The 20,998-nt window shown below is 33.8% G+C and overlaps 1 protein-coding gene across 2 annotated transcripts in view; it reads left to right on the forward strand.

Annotated features, from left to right (window-relative positions):
• The first annotated feature begins 7,723 nt into the window (after nucleotides 1-7,723).
• Nucleotides 7,724-20,998, forward strand: part of LOC143920884 (uncharacterized) — a 104,872-nt gene continuing 91,597 nt past the window's right edge. Inside the window, exon 1 of one of the 2 annotated variants that reach the window (XM_077443891.1) lies at nucleotides 7,724-7,893. The gene's annotated coding sequence lies outside the window, so the exon portion shown is untranslated. The remainder of the gene's footprint in view (nucleotides 7,894-20,998) is intronic. The other variant, XM_077443892.1, reaches the window with a different exon arrangement.

Consider the following 20,998-nt stretch of genomic DNA (forward strand, 5'->3'; position numbering starts at 1 on the left):
TGACGGGTGATCACGTGTGACCGATCTAGAGCGACCGGTTGTCCTGTGACTGGTTCACATTTGACTAGTAATCACCGAACCGTTCCGTTATAGAGATTTTAGTGACTTTTGGGCGAGCGCTTTGTGACCAATAATTACCCTTTTCTAAATTTTCTGCAATTCAACTATTTTAGGCAGATTTTCTTTTTATTCAATATTTGAAATTATAAACGCGAAAGCACTTAAAAAGGTGAAAATGGTAGTTATTGGTCATTTGGATTTTGATGTACAAAATTAGGAATCTTGGGATATTATTGAGAAGCTTTTGTAACATTTGCGATGCTTCTGTTTATTTTAATTAATAGCCAACTAATTTAGGCATCAATTGTCATTATTTTTCTTTTTTTTTATAATATACTAGTTGTTTTACGCGGCTGCGCTCAGTATTTGTAATATAAACAGCGTAAATATGGCGAATCTAATAGTAAATATTCATTTGATTTTTTATTAAATTTATTTGAATCGAAAAAAAAATCGACTTGTCGTCATAGAAATTTTGACTTGTTTGCAAAATTTCCAACCAATGATATATACATACCTACATACAAAGTTTTTTTGGAAATTATATATTAGATATACATATATGTATATTTATTTAATTTTTTACATAGATATATGTACATATGTATACCAGGAAGGCTTGACAGGAAGACCCCAATGCGCCTATCTGGACAATTAATTACAAACAATGCAGTATTTTTATTACATAAATCACTGTATTTCGAGAAGCTGAAGACCACGAAATTAACTCAATTATAGAATAAATCCATTAAGACATCTATGAATTTTAGACATTCACAAATTGTACATACATAATACAGAAGATTTGTGACAGGAGGTTGGATAATTTTTTGCCAATTTTAAGCAACCGTTTCAACAATGATCAGATAAAATTGGCAAACTCTAATAAGAAACGATAGACTTGGACTCACAAATATACAAGTCTAACCAGCAGTATATTAAATATTAGCCCGGGATCGAACCCAATAATCTCGTTGTGCTAAACATAAACGTAACCACTGAGCTATAACTGCTGGCTTTATGTAGCATGAAATCTGTCCATCTCTCTATTTAAACACTTTTTAAGTATATAAAAATAAATAGAAATAAAAATTAAGTACATATATAAAAAATAAATAAATAAAAAGTTTTGATGAAAATACTCCAGGCCAGTGGTAGCCACGCGGCTATTTTTCGGGCGTAGTTAATATTTTGGACGTGAACCTTTTTGTTTTCGATTGATAAAATGCGAATACCAGTCAAAAAATTGACATTGTTCTTCCATATTTTGAAAATAAATAACTGCAAAGAATACTTCTGATATATTACTACTGGCTATGCCCGTTTATTGAGATTATTTTTGTATGAAATTACTGTTAACTTAATATTATTTTTTCTATAAGCAAGACATAATTTAGCTGCCAGCAGGGATATTCATTTTATTTAAAAATTATTCTCTCAAAGGAATCGAATATTTTAAAACAGGAAATAATGTTTATTACGGATGAACAGATCGATGTTGTTAAATGTACATATCTAAGTGCTAACCTAAATAATAAAGTAAGTACACTACCGTCCATATGTTTAAGACCAAAGTGTTTTTGGAGCATATTTTACACAATTTTGGACCAATTTAAAAAATACAAACTCAGTTATGTTCAAAAAATACGCATTTATTAAAATAAATAAAGATATTACAACAATTAATAAACATAAAATTATAAAAAAATAAAAACGTCAAACTGAACTTTCGTCAAAAAACCCACCCTTACTTTTAATCACTGCTGCACATAGTCTCGGCATTCTATTTATTAAATTTTGAAGTGTGATGGGAGGTATGGACTTCCAACTTTCCTGTAGATGATTCCAAAACTTATTTATGGATGTTGAGCGATGGATTCTGGTTCGTCTGTCCAATTCGTCCCACAAAAGTTCTATTGGGTTTAAATCGGGGGATTGAGGAGGCCAGTTCATGATTTTTAAATTATTTTTTTCTTCTTCTTGTTGTAAGAAGTCCATGCATAGCTTTGATTTATGTTTTGGGTCATTATCTTGTTGGAATATAAAATCATGCCCACATAAGTTCCGGCCGCACGGCAAAACTTGTTCTTTTAAAATTTTCAAATACCCTTCTTTTTTTAAAATTCCATCAATTTTGATTAAATTCCCAACTCCAGCTCTTGAGAAACATCCCCATATCATTATGGATCCACCACCATGCTTGATTGTTGGCAGCACACAGTCTGGCATCATTTTTTCTTGGGGAGTGCGCCGGACGTAAACTCGTCTTTTCGAACCGAACAATTCAAACTTCGATTCATCGGACCAAATCACTTTTGACCAATCTTCAATTGACCAATTACGATGCTGAAGAGCCCAAGCTAGTCTTTTCGCTTTATTATTTCTTCTTAATAATGGTTTTCTTACTGCTATGCGCCCTCCCAGCTTCACTTCCATCAGCCGACGTTTAACCGTGGTGACCGATACTTTTTTGAAGGCTGTCTTTTCTATGTCAGAGGCGATTTCTGGTGCCGTTATCCTTCTATTTCGCTTGCTCAATAATATCATTTGTTGATCCAATGCTTGTGTTGTGATTCTGGGACGTCCTGATTTTGATAAATCCATAATGTTGTTAGAATTTTGGAATTTTTTTATCGTCTGTTGTACTGCAGTCTTCGAAATATTCAGATTTTCGGCGATATATCGTTGGGTTTTTTGCTGTTTGTAAAGAGCAATAATGGCTCCTCGAGTTTCCATGGTGAGATTTTTATTTTTTCCCATATTTATTCAAAAATTTTTGTCCTCTTTATGTATTATAAATTTTTCGCTAATACGACTTCAAAGTCTGACTGATCAGATTAAACTGAACCAAATTCATTTAGGGTTTATTATTTTGAACTGTTTCGATGTCATATCAGCAGGATAAAATAACAAAAAAAGTTCGTAACATAAACTGCGTATAGTAGAGTTGTCGAATTGCAACTTGTGTCGATTCGTCACGCGGTGTCTTTGAGCCCATTTTGAACCCTTATATAAAAAAAACAACAAACCAATGGGATAATCCCTGCTTTTTTTTGCTCAAATTAAATCCAAGGGTGTAGGGAAACAAATGATACCCATTTCTTTGAACTATTTTACGCTAAATTATTTTAATGGAATAGAAATCGAGTTATAGGTTTGGTCTTAAACATATGGACGGTAGTGTATAAACTTCCCCGACAAGAAAAAAACGAAACGATGGATATTACTGATTATGGACCTGTTATCGGTGAAATGACGGTCTGTGAAAGAGATGGCTGCATACGTAATGGCATAGTAAACGAGATCTTGGTGAACAGACGGGGTGAGAAAGAGATGGCCGTATACGTAATGCCTGGAGCGCATCCTCGGTTTACGGAAAATCTGTGAACGAGTTGTCAGGTAGCCGGTCGAGAGTTGCCCAAAAACTTTAAAAAGAAAAAAAAGAATGGAGTGTATTGGAGAGGAGTTTTTTATAAAGTCACTTATATTGAAAATACTACCTATATATGTATATGTACATACATATATACCGTATTTTATTACTACATTAGATCGGAAGGCTTTATTATATGTAATCAATTATTATATACTAGTTGTTTAACCCGGCTTCGCTCAGTATTTGTAACATAAACAGCGTAAACATGGCGAATCTAATAGTAAATATTCATTTGTTTTTTTTATTAAATTTATTTGAATCGAAAAAAGAAATTGACTCGTCATTGAAATTTTGACATTTTTTACGAAATTCCCAACCAACAATACTTACATACAAAGTCTCTTTCGAAATTATGTATATATCATGCAACTGAGGCATTTCCCGCGAAATTTGAACTAAAACACGTTTACAAAGAAACTCGATCAAAATTTTTAGTCTTGCTCAAATTTTTCCTTATTTTGTTTTATATGAAAATTAGTCTTAATATATAAAATTATTATATATGTATATGATGGGCAACAAGTCATAATGTAGTTAATAGGATTAATAAATACGGCGAATATGAACCGTTACAGTATAAATTCACTTAAATTTAACGAACAGTTATTGCAAACGAGCGGCTAATGACCAAAAGATAATCAAATTGCACGTGGACTGGTTCGTTATGTGTGACATGTGCACACTTCTGTAGTATGTAGGTATAAACACTGTACCGGTATAATCGCATTGTAAATTTCTCTCAATGGTTGTGAAGAGAGATATGTGCTTATGGAAGATATAGTCGGAAATACGTCATACTAGAAACTACAGGGTGTGTATGCGATCTATTTATATTTTTAACCAACTAGATGGATTCATTAAAAAAAGGACTATAGTTATGCGAATGTAAAAACAACCAACATGACTCCTCATATCTTTACATGATATAAACTGGTGAGATCTATATATGGTAAACGGACTACTAGTCATATGTGAACCAGTCACAGGACAACCGGTCGCTCTAGATCGGTCACACGTGATCACCCGTCACACTAAAACTGGTCTGGAGAAAACTGGTCACACCCTAAAATCGGTCAACCAGTTTTCTCGTGACTGATTTTAGGGTTTGACCAGTTTTCTCGTGACCAGTTTTAGTTGTCCTGTGACCGGTTCACATTTGACTAGTAATCACCGAACCCTATATATATGTATGTATTTGCAATTATGTTCACGTGCACTTTGATCGACTCGGATAGTGTCATACGCACACTCGGTCAATCCCCTATGGTGTGAAGATCTGCCTCTTACATATCTATTTGTTTGTTCAAACAAATGTAATGGAATGGACGCAATGGAATTTCAGCTGTGAAGTCGACCCCTCACGCCGTAGGGGGTCGACCGATATTGAGAGTGGTATTATCCCGACTCGGCTTATTACACATTACTGCCATATTTGTACATGTAAATATGGCACTAATGTGTCACGTACATATAAATACATATATGAATTATGTACTAACGAATGTGTTTATATTTTGAAAGTTTCTCCAATTTGGGCTGGGCCGCACCGTGCAACTTTGTCGGCCGACTAGTTGCGCGACACGAAAAAATGTATGGAAATGTGTGCGACAAACAAGTTGACGGGTGTAGCATGTTCCATCTACCTGCATGCATTGGTCTGGTCGCCCTCAGCCAAGTCGCTCGCAAATCGCACGATGCGGCCCGGCCCTTTATGCGGATCTGAGACACATATTATGTCAAATTGAAAAGAGGGTCGATATTTTACAAATGCGTCCACTTTATTAATTTCATGTTTATAAATAAAAATGATAAAATATTAAAATAGGTAGTATATATCAGTGGTTAGCATGTGGTACTAGCGATTGAGGGGTACTGGGTTTGAGCCCTGGTTAGACCTCGATTGAAAAAATCAAAATTTGTATGATTTGAAGTATTTCTGCAGTGCTGCTGGTCCGATTTGAATATTTGAAATCATTTCATTGTTTGGTCATTTTTCTTAGTAATATTAATACATATATATGCACATACATACATATATCTCATATCTCATTTAATGCTTTTCTTTATTGTATTTATTTATTTTTTATTGTTGTTATTAATCTTTAGAAACTTTTTTGGCGTTAATATTATATACGTTGTAATGCTATTTGTTTCTGTTTTATTAAATAAATAAATACATTTCCTATCAGAGTTTCCCAATTTATTTGCTTTAATTGTTGAAACGGTTCCTAAAAAAAGATTCCTTTCAGTGAGAATTCCCAGTAGGGGGGGGGGGGGGCTGCAGAGATGAATCGGGCTGTACGCAGTAGTTTGTTGACCATATCAGTGACCAAATGCAAAAAAAAAATGCATGTAAATATATGTATGTACTATACTAGGGGGGGCTTTTTCTTAACACCCTTAGAAAGAACTTTCGTCTTTGGCGCTCTAATCTAAAAATTTGAATGGCTTTTGGCGCTCTAATTTTAAATTTTAAAGCGCATTTGGCACATCGTTCGGCGCCCTAACTTATTTGGCACCCTCGGGTGCCACCCGACCTAGCCCCCCCCCTAAAACCGGCACTGCACGCATGTTTACTATACTGGGAGGGCTGTAGCCCGTGACCCATATGGACGAGCAACCGCTGGTTTTTACTTTCTATTTGTCACCACTATCTAAAGACGCAAACACACTGAGTCGTACGCCATGCATGTGCTCATGGTTTCCAGTTGAGAAGGGAATTTCTTCAGGTCATTGTTAGCCACTTAATCGCCACGCGTTTGTAGAAACCGATTCGATTATTTTATTATATATGTTTAGTGCCAACCCTTGACACTGCCTCTTGAATCGGTCTCCGTGACGAGACAGAATGTTAAATTACAGAAAACGCAAATATTGGAAGGCAAAGATCGAAAATCGAAAGATCAAAAAAAAAAAATGGTGCATGGTAAACGGTACATACTCACTCAATTTGCGCGAGCAGAATACAACAGGAACAAGAGGAACAGGCTTTTCCTCCCGTATTAATGTGCGCGCGCAGAATACGGGAGGAAAAGCATGTTCCTCTTGTTCCTGTTGTATCCTGCTCGCGCAAATTAAGTGAGTATGTACCGTTTACCATACACCTTTTTTTTTTGATCTTTCGACTTAAGATCTTTCGATTTTCGATCTTAGCCTTCCGATATATGTGTTTTCTGTAATTTAACATTCTGTCTCGTCACATAGACCCTTCTTGAATATATCACAAACTAACGAAAAATATTGACTTTCAATTTCATTAGTATCACAGGATTTAGATTTTTAGATGTCACTGTGAAGAAACCAAAATTAATTTCGAGCCTTAAATGCGAAGGAGCGCGCACTGGTGCGCTTATGGCGATGAAGTGGTTAATTAGTAAGATCTTGTTATTTCGACAAGTTTCTCCTGCAAAATGCAAAAAATGTTAAAAGGCAACATATTGGGCTCTATGGTGAAAATGAAAAAAATAAATTTGACAATACAGAGTGTTCAGACGGTACCCTTTTCATTACTGGTACACATATCTAGGCTTTTCCTCCCGTATTAATGTGCGCGCGCAGAATACGGGAGGAAAAGCATGTTCCTCTTGTTCCTGTTGTATCCTGCTCGCGCAAATTAAGTGAGTATGTACCGTTTACTATGCACCATTTTTTTTTGATCTTTCGACTTAAGATCTTTCGATTTTCGATCTTAGCCTTCCGATATATGTGTTTTCTGTAATTTAACATTCTGTCTCGTCACATAGACCCTTCTTGAATATATCACAAACTAACGAAAAATATTGACTTTCAATTTCATTAGTATCACAGGATTTAGATTTTTAGATTTCACTGTGAAGAAACCAAAATTAATTTCGAGCCTTAAATGCGAAGGAGCGCGCACTGGTGCGCTTATGGCGATGAAGTGGTTAATTAGTAAGATCTTGTTATTTCGACAAGTTTCTCCTGCAAAATGCAAAAAATGTTAAAAGGCAACATATTGGGCTCTATGGTGAAAATGAAAAAAATAAATTTGACAATACAGAGTGTTCAGACGGTACCCTTTTCATTACTGGTACACATATCTAGTCATTCGATGATTGTTGACACACATATGTACATTGTACACATGCCTTCATCCCTTATTTGGGGGGGTAAGTCACCCCACAGTGACCCTATAGCAGAGCTGTGTCCTGATTGCGTCACACGCATGCGCCTTGTCCCTACTTGCTAGTTACCCCTCAAGCCCACACTCCACACTTGCCGCAGCCTCCGAAGGCTTCGCTCGTCTACAGAGTGCTCCAGGAATTGTCCTCATCAGCAAATAGGTCAGCCACATAGTCAGGGCGCTCGCCGTCGTTTCCGGCTGCGAGACATACACCCCTTTCTAATTACTTCCGGTTCGAAGCGCAGTCGCACAGGTGAGTCTTTCCCGAAGAAGTTTTCCCGGTCGAAACAAACACCCGCCGGAAAACTTTCATAACAATCGAAAAGTTTATGCATGGCCATTATCCAAATTGCATTTCGAGATGCAGTGCAAATACACAATTTCAGTATGCATTAAATTCACGTATTTGTATGGAAATGTTTCGAATTCGTATGAACATATGCGAATGTTCATTTAACATATTGAACGCTTAAGTATGTTGCACTGATGTTGAGATGCAATATTTCGTCTAATATTTCAATTAAAATATAAAATATAAACGCATACATTCATAATATTAATCTTTTTTATCGGATTGTAGTGAAGTCAATCAGTCGTTAAGACACTGTTGATTCTTTATACTGCTGATTGAAATGACTGTGCGTGTAAACGTTACTTTATTATTTCTAACGTAATGAAAGAACAACAGTGTTAATTCCAAGGAGAATATTGTTGAACTTTTCAGTAATTTGCGAGCTTCGCTTTTGAACTAAAAATAAATGCCTATTAAGATTATCTTTAAGTGTTTGTCAAACACACCGAACACTTTTTTTTGAAAATTGAATTATGGAACATTTCAATGAACGTTCATACATATGTGTATCACATATACTAGATGAAGTACCCAGCTTCGCTCAGGTGTGGTTAAAAGATGACACAACCGTTCATAAAACTATACAAATTTATATAGTCTCACGACAGGAAATTATCAATTAAAAAAAAACAATAAAAGTTTCACAAGCAATTTGAAATATAAAACAAAGTAAATTTTTGATATATTAAATACCAACATACCTTAAAAATATGATAAAGATGCAGTTAAAGAAAAGAAATCACTGTTTTTGACGAAAAAATTATTAATTTTCTATTAAGAACGCACATCAACACTTAACGTAATTCAGAAGCAAAATGACTTCTAACATCTTTCTTTTATTTTTGAAGTCATTTTGAAGGACAATGTACTGCTACTTTTTGTCAGTGAATAGAGTTGTCTGTAAGCTTACAAAAAAATGAGCCCAAAAGATCCCATAGTGAGTTATTTATGACCACAAATCACAAATGGACGTACACGCTGTTCAATCGGGTGCTCTAATTTCCTGTCGTGGGACTGTACATACTTTGCACGTAAATATCGTATAATAATATGTTTGCATTGTTTTATATGATTAATATAATATATTAAAATGTATTTAAATATTTCAAACACTCATTGAACATGTTTAGCAATAACAAAAAAAAAAATAATAATGCGCCGCAGATAAAATTTTATTGACAGATCAATGTTTTTAAGGATTTTCAAGGACTTTTTCATTTTAATTTGAAATTCGACTAATTTATTATTAAGAACACTTAATTGCAATGCATGGACATCTTCAGTATCTTACAGAGTACAGCTTTGAAGAAATTTGCGCATACAAATATATAATACAAACAAATAAATAAATTTGAAATGTGAACATGCAAAATTTTCACAGGCATATGCATATGAACAGGGTCTCTCAGAGGAAATGTAACCAATATTTTTTGCCCTCCCCCCATTTTTAAAAATTCAAAACCGTGGGGAAGGAAACTTTTTAAAAATATATTACAAAAATAAAAGTAAGAAAGTTTATATTTTATATTTATTTTCGTAGAAAAATTGTTTAACAAAAACTTTTCGTGTTTGAGCACCAACAAAAATCAGATATTATTTGCCCCCCCCCCCTTGATATGGCCTGCGTTTGACGAAATATATATGTACGTACATATATAGTTCTCATTTCTGATAGGTTTACACATACACATGTACATACTTTATTTTTATGATTCAATCGAAAGATTGATGTTATTTGTAATACGAGAAGGTAATTCGATATCTCACGCGTCAATGCGACTCGTGAGATTAATGGCTTTCAAGAAAACGATTCCAATGTTTTGTATGTAGGTACAGATATTGATTAATAAAAACATGATGAGATTTCACCACTTCAATACGATTTTATACGATCATTTTGATACATACGTATATGATATATATACATATATAACGACTTTCATTATTTTGAAACTTTACGACGGGCTCTTGAGGGTCTGAAAGCCTTCCAGATATAATATTCCCAATAAACTTGCTTATCTGAGCTCTATAAACACAATTCTGTCTATGCTATTATTTTACATAGTATGCATATTTACATAACCTGAGGATGAAAATTTTATGTCATCAGATTAAAATTTGATGACATTAAATATGCATTAAAATATATTTACATATAATTCTCGGCAAGAAAGATTTCAATTGTACACTGTTTACTACACATGCTTTTCAAAGTCAAATAAATTGGATTACACCGCACAAAGGTCATTGTTGACTTCATGCGAATGTCATATTATGTCATTGACTAATGACATACAGTAGTTCGCCAAAATATAAAATAAGTGCTACGCTTCAAATTAATTTATAAAGAGCTTACTACATAAACCAGACACATTGCGCAACCGTAAATTACCATATTTCGTCAACACGTTAAATGAAAGTAAACATCATAAATGTATTTATATAGTATACACACAAACTGAAAATCGGAAAGTAAAATTTATAGTCATTTTTATATTTAATTATTAACATATTTGTCACAATGACATTACAGAATACTCTAATGTGTCACTATGACCAGACATATAAGCATAATACAAATATTATATACTAGTGTTGTACCCGATGACATACATACATATGTATCAGATGATGGCATATTAAGTTATTTAATACAAAAAAAATTAATGGAATGTATCGTCAGTCATGTGTTTGATCCCCACGCGGTCGATTTTTTTTCAAATACCTTTTAAATATATTAAATTTAATATTTATATTAAAATAGCTGAACCTAACTACATATAAACAATATAAAATACCGATAGAAAAAATAATTTATTAAATAAATTTCCAATAGATGGCGTTAAATTCTCAGCCAAGTGGAAAGATTGGCATCTATTAGTATATATAGAAGTTTTTTATTTTGTTATTATATCTTCGAATGCATTTATTAGCAGTGACGTATATACATATGTATGTCGAATGGAAACGACTATTATAGTACGGCGAGCGTTATCTGAGACAGACAGACAGATGGAATAGTGATATTATATATGTATAAGAATTAGTGGGACTTCTATGTTATAGATAATAAATAAATCATATTCAAAAAGTGGCGACATAGTGGGTAGGGTGGTTTTTGCCAATTTGATATAAATTGCCAAACTCTGATAAGAAATGATAGACCTGAAATCACAAATATCCAAGTCTAGCCAGCAAGATTTGATTGCTATAGTCGATTATATCAAATAATCCGCGAGATTTTATTTGCGTTTTGGCATGGTGTTGGTAATAAAGATCTTTTCTATTACTGTTCGTATGTGTAATGTATGCATTGCAATCGATGAAATGCGGTGTGAAAAGCGAGCCTTTTAAAGCGAAAAATTAGCCCTTTGAATTTTCACCGGTTGAAATTTAAATAGAACTCCACGTGTATGGCTTATTGGATTATGCGGCAATTTTCATCGTCAGCGTGACTTTCGACTTCGAAAATTCAGTTATGACAGAGTGGATTCGCAAAATGGATCCTCGATATTAGATTATGCAAGTCAAAGTAGTCTTTTTTTCAGACCTAATGCGGCGATGATGTCACGAAAATTCTGGTAGGCTGCGACGATGATACTTTATGCAGAAAAGAAAATGGAGTGGAAAACTGTCGATAGAAAAAAACTAATTTAGATATTGTTTTTCGAATGGCCTTCAAATTTTCAAAAGAATTTCAGCCACAACACTCTTCAGTAATGAGGTCAAAGCTGGAAACTTATCTAATTAAACATTTATTCATTTGATCTTCGAACTTACAGCTACAGTTTAATAATGTAAATAAGAAAGTTATTATAAGTAAACGGGCACGTGTTTATCTAATCATCTTTTTATACTAGGTGAACACCGGCATGCGATGCAATGCCATAATAACACATGCAATTCCCGTTCCCGTTCCCATTTGTCGGAAAAACGCAGGTAGCGAACACATTTGAAATTATTGCGTTGCAATGACACTCATTCCCGTTTTTCCCGTTTTTTTTTTCAAAGTAATCTTCCCGGACATACACACAACAAATCGTTTCAAAACAAAAAAAGTTTCATCGTAATCGGTTTAGTGGTTTAGCAGCCTATTCAAGACACACACACACACACACACACACACACACACACATTCATTTATATATATTTATATATATATATATATATATATATATATATATATATATATATATATATATATATATATATATATATATATATATATATATATATATATATATATATATATATATAGATACATAGATACAAATTAAGTAGAGCTATTGCATACCCCCGGTCAAAAATCCCCCGTGCAAACCCCCCCCCCCCATCAAGGGTAAAAATATTTTATAAAAATTGACAGTATCTTTAATAAAAAGACAATGCCAATTTATTTCAGCCAGAAAAATACAGATATTAATAATACATATATCAGATTCTTTATAAATAATCAAAAACACTGTTCGACACGAAAAACGGTTCAGAGACGAGATATGACTTTTCTTATAGATCTAAAACGAGCTAAAAACTCGTACTAGTGGAGCACAAAACTGTGCTCCACTGGTACGAGTTTTTAGCTCGAAATTTTATCGATTTAAAATTCAGCACACTTCCAACTAACCCTTTTAAACGAAAACAAAAAAATAGTGTGGCCAGAACACTATCCCAATAAACATGTTTCAATAGAAAATATCTTCCAACCTCCTCCAACGCCCCGGGGGCCTTCGCCCCAAGCGCTCCCCGCCTCCCGGCTGGTTCCAGAAAGAAATTGATACACGAATTAGAAATTAAGAATTACGAAGTGATACGTCCTGTGCATCGCCGACTTCAGACCCCTCCTCACTTTGGCTCTGACTCGGCTGTGGTCGCAGCCGAGTCAAATCCCCGCGTCTAGAATACTCGGCTGTGATTGGTTCCCCATACTTTTCCACGTTCCGTCACAAATATATATGTATATATACATATCGACAGTCCGTTTTTATATATATATTATTCTAGTGAATTTTAACTTAACCTGCCTGAATTATCTTTACCTTATTAATATAATAGTTGTCTTAGTGTAAATACCAAATTGAACATATTATTGCGTAGGGGTGGGTGGAGGATCCAAGTAAAAGGCCAACAGTCGTTTCACAGCATTTATTGATGATTAAGGAGATACACGCACTGGCAGTGCTCAGTCCAGAATGACCTGATATCGCCTACGTACCGCCTTATAAAGGGTAGATCTCTCAGGACGTCTAATCTGTTTACCTGTTGTATATCTGTTTACCTGGATTCTGAGAAAGGACTAATAACGGTCATTGTTTAGCCTAAATGCACTTAGAGTCCAGATATAATCCTGGAAGTAAGTGCAAGCACTTAGTTAATCCGATAACAGATAACCCTTGAACGGTCACATAGTCTCTGGGATTCTATTCGCTTAATCCGCGGCGTACGTAACAATATGATGGAAGACTATCAAAAGATTCTAAATTCTATTGAAAATTGTGGATTTTCAAGACTTGTATGCCACGAGATTATTTGCTTCTTTGGCGTCCGTCTTTTATTTATTTTTATATAAACAATTCAGACATATTTGATCCTTAGTCTCGTATGTACATATGTTAAAAAATAGATTTATATTTAATTTGACATCCATTTACATACATATATCAATCTCTACCCGATTTATTCAATGGACTGCAATTTCCATTACTAAAAGGCGTGTCAATGTGTGCGTATGGAGTATAATATGTAATTTTAACTGACATTCAATCTTATTTGTAAAACGAAATAACTTGAATTCGGAGGAAACATACATACATATATGCAAAATCCAATTTACGAAATGTCACAACGCAGTGTCACAATTACTGGCGATATTCTTTGAAAAAGTAAAAATAAATGTATCGAAACATTCGAATATAACCTTCCAAGGCTACAAAAAAACAGTGACTTTTCCTTTGTCCAGAGTTTATAATCAACTTTATAGGCATATCGTAAATTCAGTTAGTCACTTCAGAGTCGGGTTAATTGAAGCTGGGGTTGCTGTACCAACACAGTTTGATCGTGGGTTAATTGGAAATGATTGATTAAGTCACATTCAGGAGTATAGAATTTTCATTTCACTTCAGGAAAAAACACTTTTCACCAAACACATATACATACATATGTATAATAACGCATATAATTACATGGTATCCCAAGTATAGTTTGCTTAACGAGAATGACCTTATGGGGAAAAGGTCAAGATGTGGCAGGAATAATTATGTTTATTATACACGAGTTTATTCCTTCGAGAATATGCAGATTGTACACATAATTACTCAAGATGCAAAGATGCCATCATATTTCTTGGGTTTTTTTTTTTTAATTGTGTTTTTGTTTAGATTAATATTCTACGAAATTCTTGAACTGCCCACGTTTGTGTATTATTTGAAAGGGCTTCTGGGAACCAATTTGAATATTTAATCAACATCTCGATGTTTATAGGTACATAAAAGTCATCATTATACGCTTGAAAGGTTATTTGAAAAATAATTTTAAAAATGTTTATCTTTTTTTGTGTTAGCTCTACAAGAAGTGGGATTGATTTATATAAATCGTTGAATATAGTAAATTAAATTGCAAATATATTCATAATAACTCCAACGCAACGAGTGTGCTATACAGATTAATAATTATTAATTATACCTATATATATGTATATACAGGTATACACCCATTTATTTACATTAAACACGACATCTATGGTCAAACATTGTACATAAGTATTGTAAATTTTATTCAAGGCATTTGATTAACATCCACAGAGACATCTATGGACAAATTTACAGAATGTATACAAATCAGCGAAAATCGAGATGCTGAATTACTCAATTTTTGCGTGAGAGATAAGTTAGGGTTGCCAATTTGTTGGAACCAATTAAAATTTGTTAGAACATTTTGTTGGTTTCAATGAAAATCAGATAAATTGGTATGCTCTGATAGGATCCTTGGAGTCATATATCCAAGGTCTGGTCAGCAGTACACACTAGGGATAGAACCCGTGACTACACAATTGAAAGCATTACGTGCTAACCATTGATCTATATATGCTGCTGGTTGTAAATAAATAAGTCGGGACAACTCTACTAAATGTTTTAAATTCTTTCGACTCAAAAGAAAAGCGTAATGATACATTTCTTTTGAATTGGAATTGGTTTGTTTGTGAACCGACTTTCTTTGTTATAAATGCAAAACATTGCCATTGTACACGTTTCATTTACCTGTAAGGTCGTCAGACTATAAAACCAGGAAGAAACCCTAGAAACTTGAGCTTGACTTACTGCGTTCCTTGAAGTGAACAACATTCAGAGTTGGTACAACGGGCGATATAATTAAAGTTAACAGAATCCTTTTAAATAAGCCGTTATGTAGGTCACTGCTTTAAGTGATTATTTACTAGAAAATAGTTATAGTTAATAGTTGGATAATAATTAATAGTTAGACTATGATAAAAAATCTAAGATTATGCAAGTATACTGCTGCCAGCAAGACATGAATGGTTATTAAATCCAGATCCCATTAGAGTTTGACAATTAATCTAGCTTAAATGTTGTGACAATTAATCTAGCTTACATGTTGTAAAATTATATCCTTTAAATCGGCACTCTATCCCTCTATAGCAAATTCAACTAGCTTGAATTAGCTAGTCAATAAATTTCCATAACAATCCGTTAGAATATCGATGGCCACGACACTAGTTTATAAATACAGTTGTTAAGAAGGCTGTACACCCGAAACCTTAATTTTGTTACCGTTCCTTTCTTCGATATATAGATATTGAGTGTATGTATATATTGAGTGAATGCGACAATATATATCAATATATATATATTGATTGAATGCGACAGTTGCGCTTCGACCAGATAAAACGTATTTTAAATTGACAAAATCGAGGTTTCGTATTCTACTATTTTCTCATCCAAAACTGGACCAATTTTTAAAAATATTTCATCATCGGTATGAAAAAGATACTTTCTGTGCGATCTATCGGCGTATTTTTTTTTAAATCGACTGTTAAATAAGCACGCTGGACTCGTTTCGTGGGTGTAAAAAAGAGGCGATTTTATAGATGTTTGGCGGCTCCTAGCTCATATAAAAAAAAATTAATCAAAAAAATAAAACGATAGATGCACCCCAATGGTGGATATCCATAACATATTAAAAAACAATTTCTCTAGTGCCATAATTGAAGAAGGGAGAAGTATAGTACGTTTGTATGGACAAGGGGCTGCTATCCAGCCCTCTTAAAGTCTGTCTGATTTTCGGTCATTACATTGTATAACAATAGTGTTGCGTAGGGGTGGGTTCAGGATTCAAATGAAAGGTCAAAATCGCTTCGTAGCATTTATTCAACGATTTGGGAGGTCCACACGAGATCACCGCTCACTTCAGAATAATTGATCTACTGCGTGTACCTCCTTATAAAGGACAAGTTGCTCAGCATAGCATCCCCAATGGCGTGTTTATCGTCTAGGCACTACCTCGTCCCGTTCTGTGAGAACCCCAGCGTATCCTTTATTCGTGCACTTACTGAGTCCCGTTAGCTTAATAAGGGGTCTCTATTGTTCACCCAACAATGCACTTTGACAGTAGATACTCTTTCCCATGTTCCCACGTTACAATATTATTTTCCAGAACTATACGTTGAATTTCAACGGTTAAGAGTGCTGTACACCCGAAACCTTAATTTTGTTGCCGTTCCTTTCTTCGATATATATATTGAGTGAATGTATATATTAAGTGAATGCGACAGTTTCGCTTCGACCAGATAATACGTATTTTAAATCGACAAAATCGAGGTTTCGTATTCTCCTATTTTCTCCTCCAAAACTGGATCAATTTTTAAAAAATGTCATCATCAGTATGAGAAAGATATTTTCTGTGCAACTATGCGCGTATTTTTTGTAAAATCGACCGTTAAATAAGCACGCTGGACTTTTTTCTCGGTTGTGAAAAAGAGGCGATTTTATAGATGTTTGGCGGCTCCTAGCTCCTATAAAAAATAACTAATCAAACAAATAAAACGATAGATGCATCCCAATGGTGGATATCCATAGCATATAACTAATTTCTCTAGTGCCATAATTGAGGAAGGGAGAAGTATAATACGTTTGTATGGACGAGGCGCTGGTGTCCGGCCCTCTTAAGGACGCAGATATTATGAAGACATTATTAGACGATGTGCTTAAAGACGCAAACACACTGAATCGTATGGCACGACAGGTAGACTCCAACTGCGATGGGCGTATCCTCATGTCATTGTTAATTCACACTACCTTATTATTTTGACAAATATAGCAATCATCGTTATCGATCATTATCAAACCTATGTATATCAATACAAAGAAAAAAATATCACCGAAAACATTCCAGGGACTGAGTTTTGGCCTGGATCAGACGAGATAGCGTTTGATGTGCAAAACTATCAACAAAAAAACACCACTCTGTGTGTCTGCGCCTTAAAACATTACAATTAAGCAGTAGGTAAAATGTGCATCCCTATTCCTATTGGTCAATTTTTTTTGCACATAACTCAATTCATTGTTTGACAGACTAGATTCGATGAAGTCGTCACACATACTAAGGAAATAAAGTATTAATTTTAATTATTTGTGTGTAATTGTTTGTACACACAGCGCAATGTGCAAATTGTGCACATTACAATTTAACATTTTTTTTGTAATATATGACTTGCCTTAACAAGTAGCTTTCATTAATCTACATATGCTGCACCTTTCCAAGCTCCAAATAATACAAAATAAATCCCTAAAAATAATTTATAACACACCCATACATATATACTAACATGAAAAAACTGCATACCATAAATAATATTCCGTTAGTCACAGACATTACTAACAAACTAAACAGTAGATTCTATGACAGAATCACTAATAACCATACTTGTGAAGAGTCTCGGTGATTACAACAAAATGTCTATACCCTTCAGGTATACACAGATTACCGAAACACTATCTGCTTTGGATCATAGACTATTGAGAGTCTTTAGTTAATATTGTGTATAAGATATATTATGAGCATTTATAAGAATTGCATGTAAATAGGTTTTTGAGCTCTTTTTTTCCTACTATGCTGTACATTAACATTTGAATAATATAATACTATGATTACAAATAAAATAAAATTAAAAGTGTAAAATAGAAAATGATCAGTAGATCAGTAGCTATTAAAATAGATATAAGATGCATTGTGAGCATAATTTAGTAATAATAAAAAGCATTTAAAAATCAAAAATCAAAAGTAGATTTCGAGCATGGTCAAATTACATATATGTATGTACATATATGTATAATACCTATATTACATCATACAGCTTTGGAGCCAAGTCTTATATGAATTGAGAAAAATTTCAACCGCAGTGGAGAAAGTATAATAAAAACGAACCCTTGACGCACAATAATAGGTAAATGTAAGAGCCACGTGCTTTACAATTCCGCTAGGCTAGGGAATAGGGACCGTGCAAGTGGTCGAGCTTTTTATTGAATTAGCCACTAGACCCTTCGAGGCTTCGAATCAAATCTAGCGTAAACGCTATTGAGGTTCATTCACGCTAGGATGCGTTTTCTATATAAAAAGGATAGTATTATAAATAATTTCGGTCGATAATAATGTCCTTTATTCGATTCGTTTAAATTGCCAAAAGCAACACTCGGAAAACTGAGACACGACGAGTCGTGGAAAACCGCACTGCGCAAAACAAGGTTTTCCATTCGGCGATGCAAATTTAAAGTTATCGCCTATCATACGAAACTGTAGAGATCGAACTATGCGTTGAAAATGAATAAATGAAAATGAAAAAGTTACCGGTTGAACTGCCCAGCGTTGCTCGGACGGGTGAAAGTTGAAGACTTTGAGACTCGGACCCTTTCCAAAAACAATTAACTGTTTAATCGAATAGAAGGCAAACGATTACATCTACATACAAATAAATATAATATGTAGATACGATTTAAAAAAAAATCTCATCAGCTTAATTTACCGGCTTGCATTGCTGTGTGTTTTATCCGGAAAATGGACGTCCGGAAAAGCCCGGATTATCCGAGCCGTTGTGCTAGTTCAGAACGTCAAAAATGAAAGGGTTCCGGATTGAAATTTAAATTATAAACGTGATTCGAATTTAAGCTGAAGAGGAAACGATTCAAAATTTCAAAGGATTCGTGGTCGCAAAGTAAAACGTATGGGAGCTTTCATTAGACTGTTCCGTTTGAATCTTAATGTTAAAAGTCCTTTTCGAATCTATTTATTATATAAGTAATGAAATCATTTCAATGTCTATTACGTACATATAAGATATCGTCGAATAAACTTTCTCCGATAAATGTAATAAACATACTTCACGAAGAAATTTTACTCTAATGGTAACTTTTTTACTGTCGGAAAATGATATTATACTTAATATACCCCCGAGGATAATATGCTTAATATAAGCATTTTAAAAGTGAAGTTATAACGGTGGAAATGTGTATTATATACGACAACTTAATTTGGTGATAACAGTGTACTAAATCATCATCATCATCATTTACTGCCATTCACTATCCACTACTGGATGAAGGCCTCTCCAATATGTTTCCACTCGTCTCTGTTTTGCGCAACTCTCGTTCATCTCAACTTCTACTTTTTTCTAATTTCATCTACCCAACTTCTTTTCAACCTTTTATATTCTCTCAGGTACTATTCTTGCTCTTCCTTTGTCCACCTTTCGTCCATTATTATAGCTACATGATCGGTCCATTGCCAATATACATATGTAGAACGGTCAGTAAACCGCTCTTCGTTTTAAGTAATTTTTGAAAAACAGACAATAGTCAGCAATCAGTGTCACTACATATACATAACTTATTTACCGATACTATAACTTATTTACTGACCAAATCAAACGAAGCTACTGACCAAATAAATGCAAGCTTATATCTGAGTATTTTTGATTTTGATTTTTAAATGCTTTTTATTATTACTAAATTATGTTCACAATTGTACATCTCATATATATTTTAATAGCTACTGATCTACTGATCATTTTCTATTTTACAATTTTAATTTAATTTTGTTAGTAATCATAGTATTATATTATTATAATGTTAATGTACAGAATAATAGGAAAAAGAGCTCATAAACCTTTTTACACATATCTAAGTATATACAATATTTGTTTGTTTATTTAATATCATTTCACAATAACTTTGACAGTATATGAAATACTCTGAATTCTATTAAAATGCATTAACATTTTTTATATGAATCGACACGATATTTTATATGAATCTTTATTTTTTTAAACTGGTATTTGTTTGTATATATACAAGATAAAACTTTCGCATTTATTCCATTCAAATTTTCCATTTTCGATATAAGAAGAGTGCAAAATTTAGCAAAGAAGAAAATATTTTGGAAACTTACATAGTATTTTGCAAACAAAAACTATATTATTAAAAATTTTCATTATATAGATATTAGATATTGTTAATATTTAAAAGAATTTTTTTTATCTATCTTATCAAATAAAATAATATATATGTACATACATATATATTACATATATAACGTTTTCGGAAAAATACGTACAAACGACAGGCCGAAAATTAAATTTCACGAATGGTAGAACGTTTTTGCAGATTAAAGGCGTTAGATTTCACCCGTTTGAAATTATAACTTGAAAAAAGGTTCGTTTCGAGATAAACGCTCCTAATTGTCCGCATTGAATTATATCAGACAACTTTGACGACGACACGGGGAGTGGAATTTTCCCGGGAAAACCGTCGTCTGTGACCGCAATTTCCCCGCCAAGAGTAAAGCCAAATTTGAAGCATTACTCGTGAGGTAAATTATCGCAGAAATAAATCAGATTATGTGATGAATTCCGCTCAAATATATTATCCAGAAACGCCGACGTTGACTGGCGTAACTCAAAATGATCGTCGTGTAATTTCCAGATAGCAATTTACTCCGTGTA

Source organism: Arctopsyche grandis, chromosome 13, assembly GCF_051622035.1.
Source record: "Arctopsyche grandis isolate Sample6627 chromosome 13, ASM5162203v2, whole genome shotgun sequence".
NCBI lineage: Eukaryota > Metazoa > Arthropoda > Insecta > Trichoptera > Hydropsychidae > Arctopsyche > Arctopsyche grandis.